Source organism: Mandrillus leucophaeus, unplaced genomic scaffold (assembly GCF_000951045.1).
Source record: "Mandrillus leucophaeus isolate KB7577 unplaced genomic scaffold, Mleu.le_1.0 Scaffold2053, whole genome shotgun sequence".
NCBI lineage: Eukaryota > Metazoa > Chordata > Mammalia > Primates > Cercopithecidae > Mandrillus > Mandrillus leucophaeus.
Genome location: NW_012102092.1, coordinates 68,092 through 78,159, shown reverse-complemented (window position 1 = coordinate 78,159; position 10,068 = coordinate 68,092). Strand labels below are relative to the sequence as shown.

At 41.1% G+C, this 10,068-nt stretch overlaps 1 long non-coding RNA gene across 1 annotated transcript in view; it reads right to left on the bottom strand.

The window, feature by feature from the left end:
- Window positions 1-8,750: 8,750 nt before the first annotated feature.
- LOC105539458 overlaps window positions 8,751-10,068 on the bottom strand; it is a 49,660-nt gene continuing 48,342 nt past the window's right edge. Inside the window, exon 3 of the long non-coding RNA XR_001006050.1 lies at window positions 8,751-9,548. This is a non-coding gene — a long non-coding RNA (uncharacterized LOC105539458). The remainder of the gene's footprint in view (window positions 9,549-10,068) is intronic.

Here is a 10,068-nt window from a genome sequence, read left to right as displayed (position 1 = left end):
ATCTGGCAAAATGGTCTTTCAAAACTGAAGGAGAAAGTAAGACCTTCCCAGATAAACAAAAGCTGCGGGAGTTCATTACCAATAGACCTGCCCTACAAGAAATGCTAAAGGGAATCCTTTAAGTGGAAATAAAAAGATGCTGAACCAGCCAGGCACAGTGGCTCACACCTGTAATCCCAGCACTTTGGGAGGTGATCCCAGCCAAGCCAGGTGGATCATTTGAGGTTAGGAGTTCAAGACCAGCCTGGCCAACATGGTGAAACTCCATCTGTACTAAAAACCGCAAAAACTAGCTGGGTATGGTGGTATACACCTGCAATCCCATCTACTTGGGAGGCTAAAGCAGGAGAACTGCTTGAACCGAGGAGGTGGAGGTGGAGGAGTGAGCTGAGATAGCACTACTGCACTCACGTCTGGGCAATGGAGTGAGACGCCATCTCAAAAATAAATAAATAAATAAATATTAAAATTTAAATTTAAAAAAAGATGCTAGACAGTTACTCAAAACCACATTAAGACATAAGGATCTCTGGTAAAGGTAACTACATAGGCAAATATAAAAGCCAGCATTATCGAACTTTTTGTGTATAACTCTACTTTTTTATATCCTACATTGTTTTTAAGTGCTTTAAAATAATTATAAATCTATGTTATTGAACACAGTATGTAGAAAGATGTAATTTGTGACAACAATACACAGGAAAGGGGACAGAGCTATAAAACAGTGGAGATTTGTATGTTATAAGTGTGAAGTTGGTATCAATTCAAACTCATTTGTTATAAATATATGATGTTAAATGTAATCCCCATGGTAACCACAAATAAAATATAAACATAAAAAGAAGAAGGCGCTTAAAATGGTCCGCTACAAAAAAATCAACTAATACAAAAGAAAGCAGTAACGGAGAAAATGAGGATGTAAAAGTTATAAGATATACAGAAAACAAATACCAAAATGTTGGAAATAAGACCTTCTTTATCAGTAATTACTTTAAACGTATGGTGTGAATTCTGCAATACAAAGGCAGAGAGACTCACAATATGGATTTAAAAAACAGGATCTAACTACAGTTATATGCAGTATAACAACGCTTCAGTCAATGACAGACCACATATGCAACAGTGGTTCCATAACATCATAATACCGTATTTTTCCTATACCTTTTAAGTTTTTTCTTTTTCTTTCTTTCTTTTTTTTCTCAATAAAAGGTCTCGTTCTGTCAGCCGGGTTAGAGTGCAGTGGCGTTATGATGGCTTACTGAAGCCTCAAACTCCCAGGCTCAATTGATCCTCCCACCTCAGCCTCCTGAGTAACTGGGACTATAGGCGTGAGCCACCACACCAGGCTAATTTTTGTGGGTTTTTTTGTAGAGACAGAGTTTCACCATGCTGTCCAGGCTGGTCTTGAACTCCTGGGCTCAAGCAATCCACCTGCCTCAGCCTCCGAAAATGCCAGGATTAGAGGCATGAGCCACTGTGCCCAGCCCTTTTCAATGTTTAGATATATAAATACTTACTGTTGGGTTATAATTACCTATAGTATTCAGTACAGTAACATGTAGTTACAGGTTTGTAGCCTAGGAGCAACAGACTGTACCATATAGCCTAGGTAGGTTCATAGTAGGCTGTGCCATACAGGTTTGTGTCAATACACTTTATGATGTTTACAAAACAACAAAATTGCCTAATGGCATATTTCTCAGTATCCCCGGTTTTTTTGTTGTTGTTGTTGTTGTTTGTTTGGTTGGTTGGTTGGTTTTGTTTTGTTTTTTTTCCACGGAGTCTCACTCAGTCACCTGGGCTGCAGGGCTGGACTGCAGTGATGTGATCTTGGCTCACTGCAACCTCTGTCTCCAGGGTTCAAAGAATTCTCCTGCCTCAGCCTCCCAAGTAGCTGGGACTACAGGCACGTGCCACCATACCCAGCTAATTTTTGTATTTTTGGTAGAGACAGGGTTTCACCATGTTGGCCAGGCTAGTCTCAAACTCCAGACCTTATCCACCCACCTCGGCCTCCCAAAGTGCTGGGATTACAGGCATGAGCCACCAAGCCCACCCATGTATCCCCATTGTTAAGTGACACATGACTGTATATGTTATCTACAACAGACTCACTTTAGACCCAACGACAAAAATAGATTGAAACTTAAAAGATGGAAAAAGCAATTTCATGAAAATAGTAACCAAAAGAGAATTGAAGTGGCTCTGCTAATATCAGACAAAAGAGACCTTAGGTCAAAAATCGACATGGAAGGCAAATCCATTCAACAGAGAAAGAAGAGTCTGTTCAACAAATGGAGCTGGAACAACTATATTTCCACATCAAAAGAAACCCACAGCCAGGTACAGTGGGTTATATTACATTATGAATGTAACCAACGCCACTGATCTGTATACTTACAAGTGGTCAAAATCAAAAATGTTATGTTATATATTTTACCAAAATATGCCTCAGAGCCTATGCTCTTGACCATTGTGTACCCCTCCAACTCTGCCGGCATCTGTAAAATATGAATAATAATCCCTATCCTATCTCTTTCATTCTTATTGTAAGAATCAAATTAAATAGGAAACATGACAGGACTTTGTAAACTATAAAGGGCTGAAGTCAGGTGCCATTATTATCTTGGAGATGTACACATAAAATACCAAACTAAGTTGTGTCTTGGTGCTGTACAATAAATCATTTGTTTTGCCACATCTGGAAGCTCAAAGACCATTTCAATTGCAGTGTCAGTTTCCAGTGACACTACTCCAAGCAGGTAAAACATTACACTTGACCAGACTGATAAGGATCTCTGGTCAGACTGGTTGTGACTACAACTTTTCCATAGCATTACTTCCTTTCTGTGTATCTTGCACATGCTTGTCACAAAAAAAAAATGTATTCACCTAGGATCTCAGAACACTGATCAAAGAGGAAGTTTAAGAAAAAAAAAAAAAAGACATCGCAACTGTCAGCTCTTTCTCAGGGAGACTAAGGAGAGTTGCTGGGGAGCCTACATGGCATGCAGGGCCAGAGAGCACAGAGAGGATGGACAAACTTGCTGTGGTATACAGCTTTGGAAATGGCTCTGTGACCAAGACCTACCATAGGCACAATCAGCTTCTGGAGAAGGTTCTTCAGCCTTTTCAGCTCTGCTGAGCAGTATGTTTTAGAAAGCCTCCCAAACGGGGAACTGGCACATGACCAGGTTACTGACACCAAAGCAGCAGTGCTCACAGCAAAACACGGTCTTAGACTGGATTTGTTTGGAGAACAGGGCAAGAGGCTCCCAACGCAGATACTGAAGGGCATCTTGAAGAGAAAAACCAAGTTCGACACTTTTAAACAAGAATAAAGGACCAGTGTTCCTTCTGTAAGAGGGAGCCCCAACATCTTGCTTTATTCACAGTCAGAGTCCAGAACCCTTTTCCTTTACTCATTTGATCCATCACATATGACTTCATTTTTCATTTTGTGTTTCTGGCTACACACTCTTGCCTTTATTGAACTGATTCTGGCCTTAGTTCCCCTCCCAACTGGAAATTACTATCATTTCTTGACTACAAGTGGTTTCAGTCATCATCCCAAAAAAATCCATCTACCAGAACCCTACCTCAGCACTGGTCCATGTACCCCAACATCCTTGAAAGGGATGAAAAGGGACAATGTGTATTACGTGTTATCAAATTTTGTCAATCACGAAATTAAACAGCAAAATTTGAAACTCTATAAAATGAATACTAATAATAGCTATTTGTTGTGTGCTAGGCATTTATATATGTAAATAGTAGTCTGGAATCTTTCCTTTAACCACATGAACTACATGCTATCATTATCCCCATTTTAGAGAAAAGAAGAGTGAGGCCATGACAGGTTAAGTGATTTCTAAGGTGTCACAGTTAAGTTGTGGCAAATGATGCTAGTGCAATTGGGGGAAGAAAAAAAAAAACTTCTAACTAAACCTCATACCATAGACAAAAATATAACTCAAAATAGATAACAAATCTAAATATAAAACCTAAAATGCTAAAATATCTAGAAGAAAACATAAGATAAAATCTCTATGATCTAGGGTTAGGTGAAGTATTCTGAGGCATCCATAAGCACAATCCAGGGCACAGTGGCTGATGCCTGTAATCCCAGCACTTTGGGAGACCAAGGCGGGAGGATCACGAGGTCAAGAGATCAAGACTGTCCTGGCCAACATGGTGAAACCCTGTATCTACTAAAAATACAAAAATTAGCTGGGCATGGTGCCATGCACATGTAGTCCCAGCTACTCAGGATGCTGAGGCAGGAGAATGGCTTGAACCTGGGAGGCAGAGGTTGCAGTGAGCCGAGATCGCGCTACTGCACTCCAGGCTGGCAACAGAGTGAGACTCCATCTCAAAACAAACAAACAAACAAACAAAAAATAGCAGAAAAAAAAAAGAAAAAAAACACAGGAAAAAAAACTAAATAAATTGAACGTCATCAAAATTAAAATATTTTGCTCTGTGAAAGACCCTAATGAGAGGATTTGGGGTTTTGTTTTGTTTTGTTTTTGAGACAGGGTCTGATTCTGTCACCCAGGCTGGGGTGCAGTGGCATAATCATAGCTCACTGCAGCCTTGATCTCTCTAGCTGAAGGAATCCTCCTGCCTCAGACTCCCAAATAGCTGAGACTACAGGCATGCATCACTATACCTGGGTAATTTTTTTCTTAAGATGATTTTAGAAAAGACAAGCCATCAACTAGAAGACAATATTTGCAAATCATATATCTGACAAAGAACCCATACTCAGAATACATAAAAGATTCACTAAACGTTACTACATTATGTAAACAGAATATGTAACATTCAATAAAGAAAATTAACAACCAATTACATTAGTAGGCAAAATATTTGAACAGATATTTGACCAAAGATACATGGATGGCAATTAAGCGCCTGAAAATACATTCAACGTCATTAGTCATTATGGAAAAGCAAACTAACACCCAGACAAGATTCCACTTCACACCTATTAGCAAGGCTAAAATAACAAAGTGGCCATACCACGTGCTGCCAAGGATAGAGAGAAGCTGGAATTCTTATACATTGCTAGTGGGAATATAAATTGTCACAGCCACTCTAGAAAATGGTTTGGAAGTTTCTTATAAAATTAAACATGTACATATATGAGTGCACAGTCCCACCCATGGGCATTTACCCTCTAGAAATAATGTGTGTTCACACACACACACCAAAAAAACATATAATAATGTTTACAGCAGCTGTATCTGTAATCATGAAAAACTGAAAACGTGCCAGACATGGTGGCTCATACCTGGAATCCCAGCCTCTGGGAGGCTGAGGCAGGAGGATCACTTGAGGCCAGGAGTTGGTGACCAGCATGCCCAACATAGTGAGAACTGGTCTCTTTACAAAAATATTTTAAAACTTAGCAGGGCATGGAGGTGCACACCTGTAGTCCTAGCTACTTGGGAGGCTGAGGTGGGAGGATTCAGAACAGGGATCTGAAAAAAAGATTCAGAACAGGGATCCCTGAAGAGAAAAAAAAAAAAATGATCTCTAGACTTATCCCAAACTTCCTTTATTTGAATAAGCCTCTATTTTACTTAGATGAGAAGAGCTAACATTTATAGAGTGCTTGCTATGTGCCAGGAACTGTCTCCAGTTTTTCTTTTCTTTCTATGTAGAGGCAGGGTCTTCCTCTGTTGTCCAGGATGGTCTTGAACTCCTGTGTTCAAGTGATGATCCCATGTCAGCCTCCTGACTACCTAGGACTACAGGCACATGCCACCACACCCAACTAATTTTTTTTAAAATGTTTTTGTAGAGACGGGGTCTTCCTATGTTGCCCAGGTTGGTAAGCATTTTATGCATATTAAATTATATAATTCCCAAAACAACCCTACAAAGTAGGGACTATTATAATCTTCATTTTATGGATGAGAAAACTGAGGCACAGAGAGATGTGCCAGGCCCCACAGCTAGGAAGTGAAGGAGCTATAATGTGGTCTGGCTCTAGAATTATGTTCACAACACTTTGCAATATAGTCTTATTACCATATTCTATAGCCTCCCCCTGATCTGCTCTTTAGTCACTGAGTCTGTGGTTTATGTTTCAGTTCATAAAAGTTGTATAAATAGAGAAGTCTTAAAGGATTTCCTAGATAAGGCTTGGTTATCTGTATAGTCTTCCACTTTTACAATTACTTCAAATCAGCAAGCATTTCCTTAATGCCAATCCTAGCACTAAGAACCAGGAACCCAGAGACAGACAAAGCACAATCCCTGCCCTCGAAGAACTCATTCTAGTGAAAGAGACTCAAATGGAACAACTGCAATTCAATGCAATAACTCGGACAGCAGAAAGATCAGAGAAGGCTTTCTAGAGGAGGGGAGACAGAAGTTGAGGATGTGAACTTAAAGTTTGCCAGGAAAATATGGCACGGAAGAGCACTTCAGGCAGATGGAAGTAGGTGCAAAGGAATGAATTGCGGGTGGGGGAAGCACAGAGAAATAAATGAGATGGAAAGGGAGAAAGAAATAGGAAACAGAGATAAAGAAGGAGAGAGATCATGGAACGACACATGGTTCTGCTCAGTAGGTGTGTTACTGGTTGCTATAAAGGACAGAGGCAAGGCCACAGAAGGAGTGTGGCCACACTGCACGGAGCACCTACTCCTCAGTCATGCTTCCCTTGTTCCATGCTGGCAGACTTAAACATAGCACAAAGAAAACCCCCTGAAGGCTGCCTTGGCCACCACTAGCCTCCCACCATCTAGCTCAGTACCTCTTACAGAGTGCCTCGTACCAACTGTGCTTTGTGATTTAAGATTCTACTTTATGACTTTGTTGACATGAAAAATTCAATTACCACTATCGGATTCCTGGAAAGACTTAAAAGAACAGCACTGTGATTTTCACAGGCACTGTCCAGAAGGGCTAACTTTTCACATTTGTAGAGGACTATACAACTAACGAAGATTTCACTCACATTATCTCGAGTAATCTGTTTTTTGTTTTTTTTTTTTTTTTGTTTTTTTTTGAGATGGACTCTCACTCTGTCGCCCAGGCTGGAGTGAGTGGCATGACTGACCTCGGCTCACTGCAACCTCCGCCTCCCAGGTTCAAGCCATTCTCCTGCCTCAGCCTCCTGAATAGCTGGGATTACAGGCTCACGCCAACACACCCAGCTAATTTTTACATTTTTAGTAGAGACAGGGTTTCACCATGTTGACCAGGCTGGTCTCAGGTGATCCACCCACCTCAGCCTCCCAAAGTGCTGGGATTACAGGCGTGAGCCACTGCACCCAGCCTTCTCAAGTAATCTTGATAACACTTGTTGGTTAGGTGCTCCTAAACCCACTATACAGAAGACGAAATGAAGCTTAGAGAAGTGAAGTGACCTAAGGTTCCTGCCAGAGTTCAAAGCGTATGTATCCACATCCAGCGCTTCTTCCACTATACCACAGCTGCAAGACTCAGAGGTTACACCTAGCTCCCACTTGCCCTAGACCTTCCTACCTGCCTCTAAGCCTCTCCAAGACTCACTTCTCACTTATAAAGCTCTCCTTCTCTTAGGCAATCCCATTGATAAACACCATGCCAAAACATAGTATGAGAAGTTTGTCAATGGCTGTCTGCTATCTAAATGAAAAATTTCAAAATCTAAATATATAGCCACTACCCCCTACACATGACACTTCCTATGCTCTCTTCTTTGTTTTATCACATTATCTGATCATACAACTGACTTATTTGTTTTTCATCCATTTCCCCGAATAGAATTCAAGTTCCTTGAGGATAGGGATTTTTTTGTCTTTTGCCCACTGCTCTACCCCCAGTGGTTGCAAGTGTGCTTGGCACAAATAAACATTCATTTAACGAACTATTCCATCTGACATGCAAGGCCCTCCACAGTCTGATTTGCACAAAGGTCTCCCAACCATCTCCAACCTATTTCAAGGTCCTTCCAACATACTTCCTGGCATTCCCACTCCTATCCATTGGATTTTATTTCCACCTAGGTTCACCTAGGTTCTGCTACAGACCACTTCTTTCAGGAAGCCTTCTCTCATCACTCCAACCTAACAGTACCAACCATCTGTGGCATGTGTATGGCACCTCTCAAGTGTGGCTCTACAAGGTCGACCAGACACACCAATTAGATGGCAAACTTCTTGAGGATAGGGTCAATCTCTCTCTCTCTTCTCTCCTCTTTCCTTTCTCTCTCTCTCTCTCTCTCTCTCTCTCTCGCTGTCTCTTTCTTTCTCTCGCCTCTCTGCAACCCATATCGCTTCTGTCCCAGTGTCTGGTATATGTAACAAGTGATTAATAAATACTGACTCAGTGACCTGTTTATGACAGAAAATCTCAAATTATAGTTCATGTAAATGAAAGGGAGTGAAAACTGTGCTTGGTCCTATCCTATGAACAAAATGTGACAGTGTTATGATTTGTTAAAAGCTATGGCACCAGGCCAGGCGCAATGGCTCACACCTGTAATCCCAGCATTTTGGTAGGCCAAGGCAGGTGGATCATTTGAGGTCAGGAGTTCAAGACCAGCCTGACCAACATGGTGAAACCCCGTCTCTACCAAAAATACAAAAATTAGCCAGGCATGGTGGTGCACGCCTGTAGTCCCAGCTACTCAGGAGGCTGAGGCAGGAGAATCACTTGAATCTGGGATGCAGAGGTTGCAGTGAGCCGAGACTGGGCCACTGCACTACAGCCTGGGCAACAGAGCGAGACTCTGTCTTAAAAAATAAATAAAAATAAAATAAAATAAAATAAAATGCTATGGTACCAGATGGCCTAAGTTAGAATCTAGGATTCACCATGTACAACCAGTTTGGATAGGAACAAGTTTTAAACTTCTACATGCCTCAGTTTCCTCATCTGTAAAATGGGAATAATATTAGTCCCTAATTCACAGGATGTTTATAAGTATTAAATGAGATAACAAAGGCAAGTACTCAGCCTAATGCACAGAATAAGCCCTCAGCAAATATTACTATTATTGATAATGAACTAAGTTTAAGAGTAGGCCTTCTTCATAATGGGTACAATGTTTCTTTTCAGAGTGATGAAAATATTCTAAAATTGATTGTGGTGATGGTTGCACAACTCTGTGAATATACTACAAAACATTGAATGAGACATTACAAATGGGTGAATTTTATGGTATGTGACTTTTATCTCAATAAACTTATTTTTTAAACCCCCCAAAAACAATAGATCTTTTATCTATAGATGAGTTGGAACAGAGAGTAGAACAGAAAAAGGGCTCTCCCCAAAAGCAAGTTATTAACACTAGTTGGTCAAAGCCCATAGAATTCATGAAGTCCACTTTTGTTTTCAGTGATAGGCAAGATCTCTGTAGTGTGTGGTCCACTTAGGAGGAGGAATGAGGGTCATCATACTAAGGATGGAGCTAACACTGAAAATGCTACTGAAGCCAAGTTCAGTGGCTCATGCTTGGAATCCCAACACTATGTGAGGCCGAGATGGGAGGATCACTTGAGGCAAGAGTTCAAGACCAGACTGGACAACATAGACAGACTCCATCTCTACCAAGAAATAAAGAAACAAAATGCTATTGAATAGGATCAGAAATGAAGGAGGAGAAAAATAGGTCACCTCTCATCTCAGACCAAGTGCAGACTGCTAAGTTGTCTCAGAGAGCACTTTGGCATGACCTAAAAGGAATTAAACAGGCAATGTTTGGCTGGGCATGGTGGCTCACGCCTGTAATCCCAGCACTTTGGGAGGCCAAGGTGGGCAGATCACCTGAGGTCAGGAGTTCGAGACCAGCCTGGCCAATATGGTGAAACCCTGCCTTTACTAAAAATACAACAAAAAAATTCGCCGGGCATGGTGGTGCACTCCTGTAATCCCAACTACTCATAAGGCTGAGGCAGGCGAATTTCTTGAATCCAGGAGGTGGAGGTTGCAGCGAGCCAAGGTCATACCATTGTAATCCAGCGTGGGTGACAGCGAGTCTCCATCAAAAAAAAAAAAAAAAAAATTGAATTTAGAATATAGGACCGTAGAATGAAAGAGCCTGGAAGAGAACCTTTAGCATCCTCT